The 20,942-nt window shown below is 32.5% G+C and overlaps 1 protein-coding gene and 1 long non-coding RNA gene across 7 annotated transcripts in view; one reads left to right on the forward strand and one right to left on the reverse strand.

The window, feature by feature from the left end:
• Positions 1 to 20,942, reverse strand: part of LOC146994249 (charged multivesicular body protein 5-like) — a 574,371-nt gene that overhangs the window by 440,200 nt on the left and 113,229 nt on the right. The window contains exon 4 of one of the 3 annotated variants that reach the window (XR_015044096.1): positions 13,317 to 14,145. The exons of the other annotated variants lie outside the window; for them this stretch is intronic. The gene's annotated coding sequence lies outside the window, so the exon portion shown is untranslated. Of the gene's footprint in view, positions 1 to 13,316; positions 14,146 to 20,942 lie in introns of those variants that run through there. 3 annotated transcript variants of the gene reach the window in all.
• The window catches only part of LOC146994250 (uncharacterized), a 103,506-nt gene continuing 102,059 nt past the window's right edge, over positions 19,496 to 20,942 (forward strand). Inside the window, exon 1 of one of the 4 annotated variants that reach the window (XR_015044100.1) lies at positions 19,496 to 19,663. This is a non-coding gene — a long non-coding RNA (uncharacterized LOC146994250). The remainder of the gene's footprint in view (positions 19,664 to 20,942) is intronic. The other 3 variants (XR_015044102.1, XR_015044103.1, XR_015044101.1) reach the window with 3 other exon arrangements.

Raw genomic sequence — 20,942 nt, forward strand, 5'->3', positions numbered from 1 at the left:
ATTTTACTGTGGTTAAAAAGTTCATTTTTGATTTACAGAAGATCTCTTTTGAAAAGAGAAGCTTTAAAATCATATCACACAGTGTTGGCGCTCAATAACTCTCATCCAGTTTTCCAGACGATGTTGAAGTAGCAAATTCAGTCATAATTAGTAAACTGCTGGAGCTGGCAGTCCTGTGAGGTTGATGATTTCTAACATCAGAAAAAAAAAAGTCAAAGAGAGACAAGAATTGGTGACTTAATTTTAATGCACCAGTAATATCTCTCATTTCTGGCTGAGCATAAAAGTTTTTTTTTTTTTTCTCCTTGCGGTCCAAACTTGTGTATTACAGCTCAGCTGATGAGTGTCTAATGCATATATGTGAGGGAATGAGCAGTGTGCCCTATTCAGTGCCCTCCCCCCACCTACTGGAGATGCATAAGCGAAAAAATGTTTTTCACAAATGGTAGCAAATTTATTCAAAAATATGAATAACATTTCAAGTGCATAGAGGATCATTTAAAAGCAAAATGCTTAGATTTTATCATCAAAATATAACATAAGATGAAACTGCAGAATTAAGCAGAATATACTGAGTTAATGTGTAAAACAAATACACAGAAATATAACCTAACATGATGAAAGTTATAACAGATTATGCCAGAATGGGTCAACATAGCCAAGAACTGTGTATAATTTATTCTAAATTACAAATGTTCAATAAAATGAGAAAAATGTATTAAAATACATAAAACAAAATATTTTTGCATGCAAATGTAGTTTGGCTCATCAATATATAAAGAAAAAACAATTAAAAAAAATACTCAGTTCTAATAAAATAGAACTTTTATGGAAAGTTAGCATTTCTGATAAAATATTTTTAGTTGTAAGAGATACACAAAAAATAAAGATGGACATAATTATCTCAATAAAAAGTAAATTTGTTTTTTTATATAAATATAATACAAATGCATGTTAAAATTTCATTCAAAAATTGTATTTATGCATCTTCATAATACAATAATTTCGCTAATTATTTCAAACAATAAAATCTGTTAAATTCACAAATTTTTATAAAACAACCGATTTCCTTAAACAGTCATGTTTCAACTAAGTGCAGTCATGTTTTTATATTTTACAGAATTAGTACATACTGCACATAAAAATAAGAAAATGCACAAATTAAAGCATACAATTTTATTATTTCCATTCCTCATAATAAAATGACATTTTTTTTTTTTCAACAAACATTGATATTATTAAATTGATTAAAATTTTCCCAGAAAAGATTTACACATTTCTATATATTGTGCCACGCAAATTTTCTTCCTCTAATAACCTAATAACTGACTTTTCATAAACTACTTTGCATCTATTTAATAATTTCTTAAACATGACGATTTTTTAAAACAAAAATATTTACTTAGAAATTATATGCATAAAGGAAAAGATTTTTACTAAAAAATTATTGTATAGATTTTCAATAGCCTTAACACAATAAACTTTTTCTTTAAAAAATTTTCTATGATGAATTGTATTTAAATATAGTGTCAAGAATTATAACAGTGTGCTTTGACAACTGTTTTAATGCACACACAAATTTAAAATGCCTAAAATGTTGAAATTATATAATTACAGTTTAAGCTTTACACAAAAGACATGCCAACATTTAAAATTTAAATTAATTAAGGATAAAAGGAGTAATTTATAAGTGACTGAATAGTATAAGAGGCTTTCGAATTAAAGTATTAGCTCAATACTCTGAGGTCAGCAAAACCATAGAGAAGGTAGTTTAATAATGTCATGAATAATATGAAATTTTTGTTCCACTTCATGTTTAAAAAAGTGAAATAAAATATTTGAAATAAAAATATATCATCAACCTTCATAAAATTTGTAATAAATTCTCAGATGAATACTTTACTGGAGTAAAACTCAGACAGTCTTGCATATTACAGTCAAAAGTCGTTAATCCCGACTCGTCGGGACTTCAGCGATTCCGGATTATCGATTTTTCCGGATTATAGATCATCAGTTTAAATCTGGTAAAATGGCATGCAGAAATTATAAAATTAAAAATATGAAACCGTAATTTACGAAATAAAGAACAATTATGATCTAAAGGGTATCAAAATTTACAAAAAAAAAAAAGCTTAATATTTATTTGTTTACTTTATTAAATATTTCTTTCAGTGTAAGTTGTTTAAGTTGCTTCGTTTTTTATGTGATAATACATTCTCTTTAATTCCATAAACAGACATAATTCCTTGTTCAGTTACAAAGTTCCGCTGTTCAAGTCCTATAATTGCTGTGTCGAGAATACCGACTAATTTGTCAATCGAAATTTTTTCGTTTTCAATAACCTCTGTCACTTTCTTCGCTATTGGAAGCGAATTATAATGACGAGGCATTTGATTTAAATCATATCAAAGCCGGAGTACATCGAGAGGAAATACCACATTTAGTAAGCAATTATGAGCCAAATAAAATAAAAACATCTGCCCTTAAGATAAGGATAGTGTTGACAGATCAACTTCCAATTCATTGCGCTCCGCGGCGTTAAAGATAAACAAAGTTTAGGTAAACAAACGTTAAAGTTTAGATAAAAGAAGGATATGCCTTTATCCAAAGGATATGCCACGTTCCCCCCCCCACACGCAGAGCAGCGTGAAATTGATAAACAGATTTCGGAATGGTTAGATAAACAAATCCTTTATCCTTTATCCATTTTTTGCAGCAATTCCACTTTTTGTTTAATGGACTCCGAAAGATACTTTCCCTTTGTATATCCTTTACATATTAGTAAATACATATCAGAAATTATGTTTGACATAATCGAAAGTTCAAGCTTACTTTTATAAAATTGCTCCAATTCGAAGATTAAGGAACTACGCAATCTGCAACATTAACTAAAATAGATAATTAGATAATTTTAGCTTAGCTTATCCCGTCCGTTATACATTAAACGCGCATTCGTAAACGTATTTTGGGCACGCGCACACGCAAATTCGCAGCCGTAAAGGTCTTACGCGCATGCGTCAACACGACGCGTGCGCAGAAAGTTTGTAGCTTTGAGGTCCGGATTATAGATCATTCCGGATTACGGGTGTCCGAATTAACGACTTTTGACTGTACTATATTATATTAGCTTTTATAATATTAAAAAATTATATAAGAATGCAATTCATGCATAATAAATTACTTAACCCTTTGCGGCATGGTGGGTCAATATATGTCCCACCTAATTAATATTTATTTTCTCAGTTAGCAATTTCCGTTAGAAATTTTCTAATCTTTTAAAAATAATCTATTTTAGTTATTATTTTTCTCAGTAGATGTTACTACTATACCAGGGCTTAAGTTTATAAGCAAAAAATATTCAAAATAGGATCACAAGAGTGATATCCCTGTATCTCGCATTTTTCAATATTTTAAAAATTTTGGTATACAGTTTATGATATGTATGATACTTTTTAATATTCAAAAGTACTTTATTTTCAAAAATCTTAATTGTATTCAATATTTTATAACATTAATTTTGCAGTTGAAATAAGTGGGTTAAAATTTGTCCCACCACACACTTGAATTTCCGCTCAATAGATGGCAGCACTCACGATTATTTTTTCTTTTCTTTTTTGCATCTACTTTTTTCGTGATTGCGCGCGCTTTTACATCCGTTGTATGCTCTGATGTGCTAAAATGTCTAGGAAAAAATTAACAACTCAGGAAGCTTTGGATCTTTTTGCTGAATTGCCATCTGATTGCGACTCAAATGCTTCAGATGTCAGTTTCTGATTCAGATGAAATTGAAATCCAGGAGAGAATAACTGAGGTTGAAGTTATTGCTGAAGAAGAAAGGGAAGTAGTCATAATTTGTTTCGCTTTTTAAAGACACAGATGCATCTATGCATGTGGCACTGTAAATATGAATCGGAAGTATCTACCCACAAATTTATGTCAAGAGGATATATAGACTTTTCAGTTAGCGATGATTCAATTTATTGCATAAAATGGAAGGATAAAAGATCCGTTTCTATCCTGTCTTGCCTGGAAAAGGCAACTGAAATGAAAGAAATTAATAGAAAGGAACGAGATGGAAAGACAAAAAAAAAAAAAAAAGTACTGTGCCCAAACAGCATTATTTCATACAATAAGAATATGGGATATGTCGACTGATTGATCAACTGAAAGGACTATATGAAATAGACCGCAAAAGCAAGAAATGGTGGCACATGATTTTTTTTTTTTTTTTTTTTTTACTTTTTAGATGCAAGTATAGTAAACACATTTATTCAAGTTTGTTCGCGAACCTGATCATGATGTAAAAACAATGAAAGGTTTTCTTCTCTCAGTTACAGAAGGTCTAATGGCACTTGCAGGCAAGAAAGAGCTGAAAAGAAAACTGAAATCCCCAGTTCAAATAAAACTAAAAACCCGTTCGTACAACCAGAAAAGACACTAAAAAATGTAAGTAAAACGCCAAAGAGAACGAGCAGGAGAAGATGTGCATATTGCAGCATATCGAAAGAATAACGACGAACATTTTGCATGTGTGAAACATGTGAAGTGCCTCTATGCTTACAAAAGAATGAAATAACATGTTTTTCAAAGTTTCATGAAAGTGACTTTTTTTTCAATTTTAGTCATATATAAATGTTTTTGAATCAAGTGCCAATTTTAATATTTTATTTAGTATCATATGTACGAGTATCAAATTTTAATCTTAAAATAATATTCAAGAAAATATTTTCTTTTGTTCCTAAAATTTAAAAATATTAAATATATACTACATGCAAAATGTGCATATGCAAAATTTTACAAGTCATGCATATATGCAATAAGTACAAAATGCATTTTAGTGTGTTTATTATGAATATTTTAGAATGCACGCTTTATTTTGTTTATTCATTCCACATATAATTTTTTTTTCCCTGCTATACACCAATATGCTGTAAGACATGTGCTAGTTGCATGGTGGGACAAATGGTATCCCACCTTCCACCGTAAAAAATAAAAGCGCAGAATTTTTTTCAAGCCTTAAAGGCACTTAAGTAAGTCCATCTGACTTATTCTAAGGCATTTTTTTAAAGATTAAAATATATTTTAAATATGCGTGTCGCAAAGGGTTAAACCAGACTTAAAAAATTTGACAGAAAGGTATTTTTTTATAAATTTTGTCAGTGTTTTAAAAGAAAGGCAAAGATTTCCTACACAGAATTAAAAGCGTTCTGTTGCAAAGAAATCAGAACTTAGTATTAGTTCTGGTGAATTGGGGGGGGGAGAGTTTAAACATAATTTTGTCTGTATTTTGAATGACAATAATTTTGTCTCGGTCTTTTAGATGGTTTAGTGAAGCATGTGAATCTGAAATTTATGAAAAACTGGTTACACAATTATAATATTTTATTACAAAAAATAATAGTAGGACTGGAAGGGAATTAACTTTTTTCCTTTCCTAGGTATGTAGTGTGAATATGATCTGATTTGCATAATATATTTAGCCACTGAGTGAATAAATTCCTACTAGTGCCAGACCTGGTCAAAAGACATGTTGCCATTCATACATTACTGCATTCATTGCACTGTTTTTTAAATGATTTGTTTATTTTCTTTACAACAACTATGTAATTCTGCAAAACTCAGGAATCATGCAAACATGTGCCACAGAAAGTGGCCTAAAATGCTTGGTATAAGGATGAAGTAACTTCTTTTAGATATGTTGTGGTTTATCTTATTTGGAAAAGTCTAAAAAAATATCATACCAATTTAACCCCAGAACAGCCGAGAGATGGCAGCACATGATTACAGACCACAAAATTCTATCCCAAGATTCTCAAGGAGAGAGTCAGTCGTCGAACGCGCGCGATGGTGCACGTGTGTTGTTTGGAGGTGAAGATGAAATAAAAATTGTTAAGTTTGAAATGTTGAATCTAATTTGATCTTCCTAAATAATTATCATAGATTCTTAACAATGGTGACCCGGCCTTGCAGCAACCAAGCGTTATTGTTTTAAACTAATATTTGCACGGAAAAAAAAAAAAAAAAAATCCTCTTTTTTTTACATATTACTTGGGACTTAGCCACGTGACTGGAAATGACTGAAGGAACAGCAATAATCGGAGCAGTAAAGATACCTGTGTACAACTTCGCCGATCCTTCACTATGGTTCACTATGTGCGAAGCAACATTTGAATTGGGAACACCGAAAGCGATATCGGAGTCTCGCACGAAGTATAATTACATTGTTTCGCACCTGCCCGCCGAAGCCGCATCAATTGTGAGAGATGTAATCAAAGCCCCCAACTCCACGGATCCTTACAATCACATTAAAACTGAGCTAATCAAGCGGTGCGGAGAATCGACGCATCAAGAAATGAAAAAACTCCTCGGCGGCGAACAGTTGGGAGATCGCTGGCCAAGTGAACTCTTACGCATAATGCGACGACGCGCTGAGTCATACAGCATTTCCGATGAACTAATGCTAACTGTTTTTACAGCATATCCCGAGTTTCGTACAGGTCGATACTCGCAGCGAACACGCCTTTAACCTTGGATAAAGCTGCGGAAGTTGCGGATCGTGTCATCGATGTATCACCATCTCCTGTAGCGGTAAGTGCCACAAATATTTGTTCTGCTAATATTTCAGATTCCATTGAAGAACGTTTACTCGCAGAGATAAAAAAATTGCACGTAAGAATCGATAATATCTCGCGTGATCGTCGCCGCACTCGTAGTCAGAATAAATATCGCGGCTAAAGAGAACGCAGCCCCTCTCAAAATAAAAACAAGTTTGATACCTGTTGGTACCACCTTAAATTTGGTGAGAGAGCTATAAAGTGTACCCCGCCCTGTAAATTTTCAAAAAACGGCCCAGGCGAGGCATAGCGGCGACTACATCCTTGCCCTCCAATTCTCGTCGCCTTTTTGTTAGAGATGCGCGCACAAATGTCAACTTCCTCATCGACACGGGTTCTGACGTATCTATAATTCCAGCAACAGCATTGCAAAGGCGAAATCGCATCCAAATGACCCTTTCAGCAGCAAACACTACACCAATTTCCGTCTACACTAGCCAAAATCTCTCCTTAGACTTAGGTTTAAGACGCATATTCAGATGGACCTTTCTTGTCGGCAGTGTTTCAACCCCTATTATTGGTGCAGATTTTTTGTATAATTTCAACTTGATGCCTAACCTCCACACAAAAAGATTAATCGACAGTAACACTAATCTTGGCTCTAAATGCAGTTTACGAGTTAGTGCAATACATTCAATAAAGACAGTATCTGGCGACAGTATATACCATAAATTATTATTAGAATTTCCAGAAATCACAAAACCACCCCGTGCTGACCAAGAAATTAAGCACACAGTAGTGCATCACATCCAAACCACAGGACCTCCCGTCACTGCTAAAGCACGACGTCTTGCCCCAGACCGCCTACGAATCGCCAAAGAAGAATTCCAAAATATGATAGAATTAGGCCACATTCGTCCTTCAAAAAGTAACTACGCATCACCTTTGCATATGGTCCCTAAAAAGGACAGCACGGAATGGCGTCCTGTAGGAGATTACAGAGCCCTCAATGCACAAACAATAAAAGATAATTATAACATTCCTAATATCTTAGATTTTACTTCTGAACTACATGGCTGCAAAATTTTCTCGCACCTTGATTTAATTAAAGCCTATCATCAAATCCCTATACATCCTGATGATATCCACAAAAGTGCTATAATCACCCCCTTCGGCTTATTTGAAAGCTCTCGCATGCAATTTGGCCTATGTAACGCTGCAGCCACATTCCAAAGATTCATCGATGAAGTTACTCGAGATTTAAAATTTGTTTATGCATTCGTAGACGATATATTAGTAGCATCTAAATCTGAGGAAGAGCATATCTCGCATCTAAGAATACTTTTTGAAAGATTGCAAAATTATGGCCTTAGCCTTAAACCTTCTAAGTGTGTTTTTGGTGTTTCCTCAATAAATTTCTTAGGTGTCAAAGTATCTGAAGAAGGAACAGAACCCCTGAAAGATAGAGTAGACTGTATTTTGAATTTTCCTAAACCTACTACCATAATTCAATTAAGACGCTTCTTAGGTCTATTCAATTTCTATAGACGTTTCGTTCCTAGAGCAGCACACATATTAGCACCCTTAAATAAATTTTCAGAAGGTATCAAAAATAATAAAAAGAGCAGAAAACCTAAACAAAACGATCCCAAAGAAACACTTCAATGGTCTGAGGCTAGCGAACAGGCATTTACAGATGCCAAAAATTCACTAGCTACCGCAACTCTTCTTCGTCACCCAATTCCAGGAGCCAAACTTAGTGTTTGGGTTGATGCCAGTGACCTGGCAGTTGATGGTTCCTTGATGCAACTCAACACAACCAACTGGGAACCGATTGCATTCTTCTCTGTTAAGCTCACCAACAGTCAACAAAAATTCTCCACCTATGATCGAGAACTATTGGCCATTTACACTGCGGTGAAGAGATTCCGGCACATGCTCGAAGGTCGGAACTTTATCATTTTCACTGATCAAAAGCCTCTTATCTACGCCTTTAAGCAAAATCCAGAGAAGTGCAGTCCGCGCCAATGGCGTCGACTTGATTTCATTTCTCAGTTTAGCACTGACATTCGTCATACCAGTGGTGTTAATAATAGCGTTGCAGATGCATTATCCAGAATTGAGATAAACAACATCTCAAATTCCTCATTTCTTGATTTTGAAGCCTTTAGTCACGCTCAGAAAGCTGATGATTTACAAAATCTGCAAAACAGCAATCATTCACTAGAAATAAAGTCCATGCCCAGCCCAGTGTCAGCAACAGAACTCATCTGTGATGTATCAACCGGAATTCCAAGACCTATTGTGCCAGCATCTTTTCGTAAAATAGTGTTTGACCATTTTCAGAACCTCTCGCATCCAGGAACAACAGGATCTTGCAAATTAATTTCTGCTCGCTATATTTGGCCCAATATGAAAAAGAATATTAAAGACTGGGTAAAAAGTTGTGATGCATGCCAGCAATCCAAAGTTCACAAACACACAAAAACACCTCTGGGTACATTTGCTACACCAGACGCACGATTTTCTCATCTGCATGTGGATTTAATCGGACCCTTGCCTCCTTCAGAGGGCAAAATGTACTGCCTCACCATCATCGACAGGTTCACCAGATGGCCTGAAGTGATACCCATCGCTGATATGACAGCAGCAACAGCATGCAGAGCCTTGTTCGAAGGATGGATATCCCGCTTTGGATACCCATCTACCATCACCACAGATCAGGGTCGCCAGTTTGAGTCACCTCTGTTCAGTGAGCTCACACAAATTATGGGAACAACAAGAATTCGTACTACAGCCTTTCATCCCCAAGCAAATGGCTTAGTAGAACGTTTTCACAGTCTTGAAAAATTCTTTAAAAGCCCATGAAAACCCAAGATGGACTGAATCATTACCAACAGTTCTCCTTGGCATTCGAGCTGCTGTTAAAACAGACATACAAGCATCAAGTGCTGATCTTGTGTATGGAACTTCACTAAGACTTCCAGCAGATTTATTTTCCCAAAGTGCCCAAAATACAACTCCATCTTATGAGTATGTGCAGAAACTCCAGGCACAAATGCAGCAGTTAAAGCCATTTCCCAACCAAAATCACCAAACAAGAATCTTTGTGCACCCAGAATTGCAAAAGTGTACACATGTTTTCCTTCGTGTGGACAAAATAACACCACCGCTCACTCAACCATATACAGGTCCCCACAAAGTCATAAGTCGAAGCGACAAAGTTATAAAAATATCCATAAATGTCAGGCAAAGCAATATTTCCCTAGACAGAGTGAAACCTGCATTCATATATAATGATGAAATACAACAAATTCCTCACGAGCATGAACCTAAAGTCCCAGGAAATACTACTGGAAACTCTGTCAACAATTCCAAAACCACAAAATCTGGATGAATTGTGAAATTTAGCAAGAGACTCATCACAGAAATTGGTTAACTTGATCATAATTACTCTTGAGTCACTCGATTTTCAATGTTCATCATATCACAATTATTCTCTACAAATTTCAGAACTGAAAAACCTTTATTTTCATTTATTCATGTCAATTAGATTTAACCTGTATTACTTTATTTTGTTTTCTACTTTTATTTAATTTCATGTATGTAAGTGATTTCAGCAACTGACACAACCCAGCATCCCAATTCTCTTTTGTTTATGCTATGTATGTGTAAATACTGTCGTTCTCTCACTTCGCTTGTTCACTGGGGGGATACTCTTGTTGTGGTTTATCTTATTTGAAAAAGTCTAAAAAAATATCATACCAATTTAACCCCAGAACAGCTGAGAGATGGCAGCATATAATTACAGACCACAAAATTCTATCATAAGATTCTCAAGGAGAGAGTCAGTCGTCGAACGCGCGCGATGGTGCACGTGTGTAGTTTGGAGGTGAAGATGAAATAAAAATTGTTAGGTTTGAAATGTTGAATCTAATTTGATCTTCCTAAATAATTATCATAGATTCTTAACAGATATTTCACTTGTCACACAGAAAAAGAAAACTCAAAATAATTTTCAATTTTTTTCTTAAAATTATCCATTTGCCTTATAAAATAAATATTTAATTAAACTAAATTTTAAAATTTACATTTCCATGTGCATATTATGAAGATTATTATTATTTTATATATACATACTGTATATATAAAATATGTAGACTCAGATTTAGACTAAGCCTCATATACATTTACTTCTCCCCCCCCCATTTCTTCTTTCTTGGTCTTGGTTCAATCCACAGTAAAACTGGCATAAATTTTTTTTTATGCATCTACTTTTTTCGTAATTGCGTGCGCTTTTACATCCGTTGTATGCTCTGATGTGCTAAAATGTCTAGGAAAAAATTAACAACTCAGGAAGCTTTGGATCTTTTTGCTGAATTGCCATCTGATTGCGACTCAAATGCTTCAGATGTCAGTTTCTGATTCAGATGAAATTGAAATCCAGGAGAGAATAACTGAGGTTGAAGTTATTGCTGAAGAAGAAAGGGAAGTAGTCATAATTTGTTTCGCTTTTTAAAGACACAGATGCATCTATGCATGTGGCACTGTAAATATGAATCGGAAGTATCTACCCACAAATTTATGTCAAGAGGATATATAGACTTTTCAGTTAGCGATGATTCAATTTATTGCATAAAATGGAAGGATAAAAGATCCGTTTCTATCCTGTCTTGCCTGGAAAAGGCAACTGAAATGAAAGAAATTAATAGAAAGGAACGAGATGGAAAGACAAAAAAAAAAAAAAGTACTGTGCCCAAACAGCATTATTTCATACAATAAGAATATGGGATATGTCGACTGATTGATCAACTGAAAGGACTATATGAAATAGACCGCAAAAGCAAGAAATGGTGGCACATGATTTTTTTTTTTTTTTACTTTTTAGATGCAAGTATAGTAAACACATTTATTCAAGTTTGTTCGCGAACCTGATCATGATGTAAAAACAATGAAAGGTTTTCTTCTCTCAGTTACAGAAGGTCTAATGGCACTTGCAGGCAAGAAAGAGCTGAAAAGAAAACTGAAATCCCCAGTTCAAATAAAACTAAAAACCCGTTCGTACAACCAGAAAAGACACTAAAAAATGTAAGTAAAACGCCAAAGAGAACGAGCAGGAGAAGATGTGCATATTGCAGCATATCGAAAGAATAACGACGAACATTTTGCATGTGTGAAACATGTGAAGTGCCTCTATGCTTACAAAAGAATGAAATAACATGTTTTTCAAAGTTTCATGAAAGTGACTTTTTTTTCAATTTTAGTCATATATAAATGTTTTTGAATCAAGTGCCAATTTTAATATTTTATTTAGTATCATATGTACGAGTATCAAATTTTAATCTTAAAATAATATTCAAGAAAATATTTTCTTTTGTTCCTAAAATTTAAAAATATTAAATATATACTACATGCAAAATGTGCATATGCAAAATTTTACAAGTCATGCATATATGCAATAAGTACAAAATGCATTTTAGTGTGTTTATTATGAATATTTTAGAATGCACGCTTTATTTTGTTTATTCATTCCACATATAATTTTTTTTTCCCTGCTATACACCAATATGCTGTAAGACATGTGCTAGTTGCATGGTGGGACAAATGGTATCCCACCTTCCACCGTAAAAAATAAAAGCGCAGAATTTTTTTCAAGCCTTAAAGGCACTTAAGTAAGTCCATCTGACTTATTCTAAGGCATTTTTTTAAAGATTAAAATATATTTTAAATATGCGTGTCGCAAAGGGTTAAACCAGACTTAAAAAATTTGACAGAAAGGTATTTTTTTATAAATTTTGTCAGTGTTTTAAAAGAAAGGCAAAGATTTCCTACACAGAATTAAAAGCGTTCTGTTGCAAAGAAATCAGAACTTAGTATTAGTTCTGGTGAATTGGGGGGGGGGAGAGTTTAAACATAATTTTGTCTGTATTTTGAATGACAATAATTTTGAATTTGCAAATCTGTAACACTATATCTTTGGCTAGAATGAGTTATAGTCTTACAAAACAAAGCTCCCTTTTTTATAAATTTTCAGACTACACTATTTTTTTGTCAGACACGTGGCCCGCGGATCTTTATGAATTTATCCATGTGGCTCTCAGGCGTGAAACGTTGAAAACCCCTACTTTAATGGAAACATGAAATAATACAAAATTTTAATTTCTTAAATAAATGTTTGATTTTTCTTATCAGATATCGTAGGTGACAGGCAGTGGCGGCTTGCCATATGGATCAGGCAAATGACTGATTTGCAAGTTCATCATTAGATGTGGGAATTAAAGCAAATATGTGGAAATATATTAGTAATTAATTTATCTAGCTTAATGAGCTGCATGAGGTCTTCAGGTGGAGAGGTAAAGTGTGATATTCTTTGGGGAGGAAATCCCATCAGTCATGAAGTTCGTAATTTCTTGATCCAGAGGGTTGTTAGCTGGAAAAACGTTTGGCTTGAACTGATTTTTGAGAGAGTTGGCAAAAAGCTCTGCTTTTTCTTAATCAGTGCAAGCAGTATTCTTGTTTCTGGCAAATATTTTAAAATTTAATGGGGATAGCTAAAGGTTTTTCTTTGAAAGGAAATATAAGCAGTATTGATATTTGAAATCACTTTCAAACTTCTATACAGTTAAATGTTTGATATAAACACTCTATTCACTTCTCAACCCATAGTAAACATGTTTCAGTCAAAGAAAAATAATCTGCGAAATTATTTTAATTGTAGATATTGGAAAAAGTAATTCTTCCATAAAACAAAAAATATTTTAGATTCCCATTTTTAATGACTTTACATGGAAAAGAACATTACCATCTTATAAAAGCATGTCATATATCAGTATAATATAAAAATTCACTTTCCTAGAAGGACATAAAATCTGCAAAAATTTCCAATGCTGTTATTTTATTTATTTTAGATATCATAGACCAAGAAGAAATTGCAGCATCTCAGATGCTCATTTAAATCGTCAAATCGTTTTTCCTAGAGAACTACAGTAGTAGAACTACAGTACAGTTGCAATACATTTTGCAACTGTATTAAAAAAAAATGGCACTCAAAAGTCAAATTTAGCATCATGTAAAACAAAAAAGTCTGTTTTTAGCATGCAAAAATTCCACAAAAATTCATAAATTCAATTCAACTCAATAGAAAAAGACTTTCATAAAGGATTTAAGAAAAATGTCTTATTTATGCAGTTAGGAAGCATCTTGTGTCAAATCATAGTCCTTTCTCAGCACAAGGGACAAAATTAATTTAATAACAAAGGAATTCTGGAATGCTTGTTGCTAGTTTATGAAAGATTCCCTATTAACGCAATTTGAAATTAACCAGGCCTTTTCTAAAAAGAGTTTGTTATTGAGAAAAGATGGAAAAATTACTATTCCAAACGTTTAGCTTATAAAAGAAAGCTGTTCATGAAAAGTACAAAAAGAAAAAGTTAAAATAAAGTATTAATTTTACCCAGGTCGCTCCTTGGAGGCACATTTTGTGTCTCAGTCCCAACTCGAGGGGACATCGGTGGTGTCTCCTCTGGATCCTCACATCACCTCCTATGCCACCAGGTTTTGAAACGACAGGGAGTCTAACATCCTGCCTGGCCTAAATTACACAGTATTATATTATAATTCGTTTAAACAGAAGAATTTGTAAAGAATACTGTTCAGCAATTGTAAAAACTACAATATGAATTATAATAACATTAATACATACTCTTTTCTTACAGAAATACTCAATGGATCAAGAAAATAGTTAGCATCATAGAAATTAGAGATGAATTTATTAGCCCAAATGGGCCAATAGTCTTGAAATGCAATTTTTATGTTATTTTACTTTAACACATTTACTAGCCTATGGCCATTCGAAAAAATACAAGATAATTATGTTTTAAAGTTATTTGGTCTCCTACTGATGAATAAACTAAGACATTAAGAAACAGATTAATAATATTAATAACAAAGCAATAGATTAATTTTTTTAACTTTTGAATATAATTCAGTTAAATAAAAATTCACAATATAGCTAATTTAAAACATTTAATTCATGCAGAATTATTTATAATATATATTTTCTCCCTTTTTAGGTATAACCATTGTTCCCATGTTAGTCTAAACGCATATTCATCTAGCTGCTAGCACAGACTCTTCATCTAGTAATGCTACCGAATGCCAAAGATTCATGTTACAATCTCGAAGCATAGGTCACTTCCATAACGTTCAATGAATGGTTTCTAAACATATTTGTCCCAGATGTCAAAAATTATTTAAGTAAAAAGGGATTGCCTTTTAAGACTCTTCTTTTAATTGAAAATGCGACTATTCATCTTCAAGATTTACAACACAAAAAATAGAAATTGTCTTTTTACCCAAAAAATACAACTTCCTTATTACAGCCATTGAATCAAGTAATAATTCCGACTTTTATGACATTGTATATCAAACAAACCTTTGGGTATATTTGAGAAAAAATGGAGAATGATGAATCTCTTACACTTATGGATGGCTTGGAAGAAATTTACAATCTTACATTGTGTTAAGCATGTTGGACTGCCATATACTGAGATTAAACAATCAATGCTCAACGCATGCTAGAAAGCAATATGGCTGGATGCTGCTAAAGATGAGAATGATAGATTTCCATTAGAGTACGAATATTCTCAGATCACTAAATTGGCCCAAACTATAGGAGGAGAAGGTTTTTGAGGATTTAGCTCAAGCACATATTGAAGAAAAAATGGTTGACGAAGAACTAAATGAGGATGAGTTAACATGATTCCCGAAACAAATAAACATGACGAAGACCAATTCGTACCAGCTGCATTCACAGCTAGAGTCATCAGCGTAGGACTTGAATTGGGAAGAAAATTAGGTATCATTTTTTGCAATATGACGCAAATGTTGAACGAGCTCTTCGATTCCAATAGCAGCTTAGTAAGAGTTTAAATCAATATGAGGATGTTTACAAAGATTTAGGGGAAAAAATGATAGTATTTGTTTATAAAGCATAATTTTAAGTTTTAATATTTTGGCAACATTGATAGTAAATTGTAAAATGAATAAGTTAAAAATGTATCTGGAAGACGAAGAGTTTCATTATAACTTTCAGAACATTAATGTTGTTTAGGCTTAACAAAATCGCCAATTTCTCTAAGAGAAAAATTAGACTTGTATTATAATTAGTGAATATAAATCAGAAAATATGGCATATAATATGATAAATTTGAGTCATACAGAAAAATTAAGTGATGATAATTATTTTATTTGGGCCAACAGAATTGAAAGTGAATTAAAAAGTTTAAAAATATGGAGAAGTATGATAGAAGCTGATGAACCACCAAAACCATATAAAAAGGATGATGTTAATTTCGAAAATGAAATAAAAACTTGGGAAATATGGGATGATAATAACGCGATAGCAAGAAATATAATGAATCAAACTATGACAGCTCCACAAGCGTTAAAACATGCGAATGAAAAGAACGCAAAGAAGTTATGGGAGAAAATCAAAAATGAAATGGCGGCAAGAACAGACATTTCATTCATTTGGTGTATTTAATTATGGCAAAGCACACTAGGGCTATCTGCCTAAGAGGAGGGATGCCTTCGTGGAGAACTTTCTAAGGGAAACTGGCTCGTATACATGTTACACATGGGGAAAACCACGAAAACGCCCATGCAGCCAGCCCGTTCGCGGGATTCGAACCTCGGACCGAACTACCAGTGTTCAGCGACTTTACTGCTCGGCTGCTGGTGGGCCCACAGCAAGAACAGAAGATATTCAAATCAAATGTAGAATAGAATTAGTTCAACTGAAAATGACTCAAAATGAATCAGTAGATGATTATATGAATAGAGCTGTAATTCTAAAGTAAAAGTATTCAAGTTGGAGATGAAATAAGAGATAAAGAATTAATTTACTTCATACTAGAAGGACTTAGAAAGGAATTTGATGTTAAAATTATTAAAAGCAATAAAGAGAAAGATCTAGCTTCAATTAGACAAGCTTTAAAAGAAACAGAAGGAAAAAATAAACAAAGAGGAAAAGAAATAGAAGTAAGTTCTAAGGCAAAAGAAAACTGGATAAAATCGAAATATGAAAGAAGATGCTTTAATTGTGGAAAATTAGGACAATTAATAAAAGAATGTCGAAATAATAATAATATTATAAAATGCTTTTGCTGTGGAAAATTCGACCACAAATCAACTGAATGTAAAATGAAAACTAAACAAGAACACCGACAGCAGAGAAATGTAACAAATAAAACTTATAGAATGTCAAGGAAAGAGAATATGAATCAGCTACATGCTTATTTGAAGTACCTAAGAAAATCGAAAGCACATATCTTAATCAAGATAGAAATGATGGAAAGAATAAAATAAATGAACAACAGAATAGAAAAATTAAATGGATTATTGATTCAGGAGCCACATCTCACATGGCAACTAATAAAGAAATATTTACTCATTTTAAAGATGAAGAACGACAAATAATGACGGCTGAAAAAGGGGCCATGATCAAATAGAGTTGTATTGGTAACATTAAAATGCAAACTGATAGAAATAAGAACTGATAGAAAATGTTCTGCAAGTACCGAATTTAAGGGAAAATCTGCTGTCAGTATCAAAAATTGTAGATCATGATTTAAAAGTAATTTTTATCAAGAATAAAGCAGAAGTGATCATAAACAGGGAAACATTCTATATATAGCTAACAGAAATGGAAATAAATTTGAAGTTGAAGGAAATATTGTTGAAGAAGCTAAAATTAGTTATGTTAATGATGTACTATGGCATCAGAGATTAGGTCATATAAATTATCAAAGGCTGATAGAAATGAAAAAACACTCATCGGTCATTGGGTTAGAAAATGTAAAAATTTCTGAAAACAATTGTCAACCTTATACATTAGGTAAAATAACACAAACATCTTATAAAAGTGTGAAATTTAAGCAATCTGAAGATATTTTAGAATTATGGCACATAGATTTAGTTGGACCAATTAAGAAATCAATAGATGGAAGCTGTTATTTTTTAACAGTGGTAGATGATTACAGTAATTTCATATTTGTGATAACAATTGAGAAGAAGAGTGAAACTTGAGAAGCTCTAATCAAACTTATCATTCAAGTAGAAAGACATACAGGAAACAAACTAAAAAGAATTCGTAGTGATAATGGTAGTGAGTTTTTAGCTAAAAATATAAGTTTTTTTTTTTTTTGAAAAAATGGGAATTAAACATGAACTTACAACGCCTTATACTCTGGAAAGTAACGAAAAAGCTGAAGGTTTTAATCGTACTATAATTGAATCTGCTAGAACTATGTTAATTGATGCAGAATTACCGATAAAATTTTGGTCTGAAAGCGTTAAGGTAGCTGTACATGTGAATAACAGGAGTCACAAAAATGATAAAAGGTTTACACCATATGAACTATATAAAGAACGCAAGCCTAACATTACTTATCTTACAAGATTTGGATGTGAAGCATATGTTCATATAAGACGAGAGAAACATAGAAAGATGGATCTAAAAGCTAAAAAAGGAATTATGATAGGCTATAGCATGTAATACAACAGATGAAGAAGCTGAGAAAATTTTGCCATCCAACAGTGATGATGAACACGATGATAACAATTCATTGGAAAAGCCAACCGAGTATCCACAAATAAATGAAGAACCTGGAAATGATAGTCATGGAAATTCTGTACAGAAAAGACCAGCACGAACTATGAAGCCCCCAGAAAAATTAAAAGATTCGTGAGAAAAAGTCGGGAGAAATATATTGTAAATCGGATTGGCGGGAGAGCGGTCGAAAATCGGGAGAGTTGGCAACTCTGCATTTCACAAGTGATTTCAATATACACATTCCAAAATTTTCCAAAAAGTTAATGTGCATTGGATGTACACGTATTATGATGTGTATTTTATAAACTATTTGTTATTCTTACTTATTCATTGCATTAAACAACAGTCTGTTTCTTATTCTATCTTACTGACACACACAGTTATACTTTATATTAGATAATTTTTATTTTTTGCCATTTACTGTTATGTTTAATGTTTATCAAAAGAAGCTTTAATGATATGCATGGACTGGTTAACAGACAAAAGCCCACAAAAAAAAGGCCCACTATGATAATTGACCATGCGACAAATACCCACAGCGATGAAAGCGCACATTGATAAAAGTCCACACAGATATAAGCACACGCCGATAAAAGGGGCTTATTTTTTTATTACTAAATCGTGTATTTATAATTTTAATTATAATAAATGGAGTACTCAAATCTGAATTTCAATGTTTCAAATATATGTCTAGTTTGTATTTTATCACTTCTTTATTTGTTTAATTTATTACATTGAAAGCAAACTTTATACTCTCTGATTAAGTGATTAGCTATAACGTTTGGATGATAAATCTGAAATTGCATTTTATTATTTATTTACTTATTTAACTTTGGTATGAGTATGTGAAAATGAAAAATATCATTGCGGAGTTTCTCACATGCCATTTTTAAGGTAATATGACTGAGATTAAATATAATTATGTTTCATTATTAAAACCATTAACTTTTTAATTAAAAACACTTGAATTTTATTTTTAGTCCAAAGGGATTTGAATCCCGAAGGACTATTAGTTTCGTTTTGGCATTTTGCGTCGGACTCATAAACGTCGGTTCACTTTTCAAACTGTTGCCACAAAATGTTAGAGTCCTGCATTATATTTGAAGAAATTAAATAATGAAAAATCTGCATAAATGTATGTATATTTCTCGTATTGTGATAAAACAATGGTACATAGAGTCATCGAATTTTGAATAACGTAATCCTCCAACGAATATGAGCATGTGGAAGACCAAATTTGAAATTTGAAATTTGTTTTATGATCGATTTCCTATTTTTTAAAACTTTGACGAATTTTTGATTAACAAACTCAAGGAATTCAAAGCGAGCAATGGCAACGTTGTGCAGAAAAAACATTTTTATCTCCAGCGCGTGAGTCTCTGTATCGGAAATTCTAAAGATATGCTCGTTTTAAAACTACGAGTATTTTGCGATATTGCTGTTGCACTGGATCTTATGGTTTAAGTGCGAGGAACATGATATTTGATAAAGAAAGGTAACACACAAAATGTTAAAAAACGCCCCTTTGGACGTAATTTAAAATCTGAAACATTTCAGATTTTTTTTAAATTTCTTTTTAGTTTTTCCTTTAAGTTCATTTTAGTTCCTTTTTAGTTTAGGAATATTAAAACAGTTAAGCACAATGAAAACTTGGCTAAGAGATACTTTATTCTTTACTTTAGACTGAGCTTATTATCAAAGTTTAAACATATTTCTCACTGAAAGCTTTTTTGAATGTAACAATTATAATTTGGTGATTTTCTAGAAATAGTTTCTTTTGGACTTCAGAATAAATTAAAATTGTCAGCTGACACCCTGTCAAAAAAATGAATTCCAAATGTAACCTCTTAATCTTTAAACTACAGCAATTCGGAATAGTGTTTTTAATTTTTATTTTATTTATTTATTTATTTTGGGTGGGGATGGAACAACTCTCAGAAGTCAGCATATCTACAAATTTAAGTAAAATCATCTCAAACTGTAGTAATAAATATGTAACATTTCATTAGAGATTGGGAAGATTATAAAGAACTATGCATACAATAACATCTAATAAAATTTTGTAACTACATAAATATATATTTATAGAGTCATCAAAGTTCATCGCTTTTAGATTCTAAGTATACATATTATATAAATTCATCATTCATTAATAGTATTATATATAGTAATAGAAAAATAGTATTAATGTTTCAAATTGTAATTTTTTAATAATTTCTCTTGCATTTGCTGTATATTTGTTCAAGATTTATGGATATCAGTTACATAACATGAAAAATACACAGAAACCAGCTAATCTTATATTACAGCTGATTGTGAAGGAACAATTACAGTGCTCTTAATTACAGTTATAGTGCTTTTAAATCTCCCTACGGTAAATAGCTGTTTTCTAGACATTAGATTAAATTAATTCCATTATCCATTAGAAAATAATTACAGTGAATTATATCTATTGACGACATTTCTAAGAGGTCACCTTTTGAAAGAAACCTGTATTTTTTGTGAACATAAACAAACATTGCCAGTGAATATCACATTTCTAAGATCACCATATCTACAACCAAAATCCTTTAAAACCATGAATGGTTGCGTTATAGAGGGCTCGCTATATTTTTAATAAAACATGTACATCTTCGTTATACACTTGCTACATTTTGATTTTCTGTCAAAGCAGAGGAACAGGCGTTCTATTTTTATTTAGAAGTATGTGAAATTGAAAAAAAAGACACTATATGACAAAAATGGAATTACATTCAAACACACACCTCTTGAAC

The sequence above is a fragment of the Stegodyphus dumicola genome, chromosome 11, assembly GCF_044657685.1.
Source record: "Stegodyphus dumicola isolate Sdum_Otavi_A_Nest chromosome 11, ASM4465768v1".
NCBI classification, from domain to species: Eukaryota; Metazoa; Arthropoda; class Arachnida; order Araneae; family Eresidae; genus Stegodyphus; species Stegodyphus dumicola.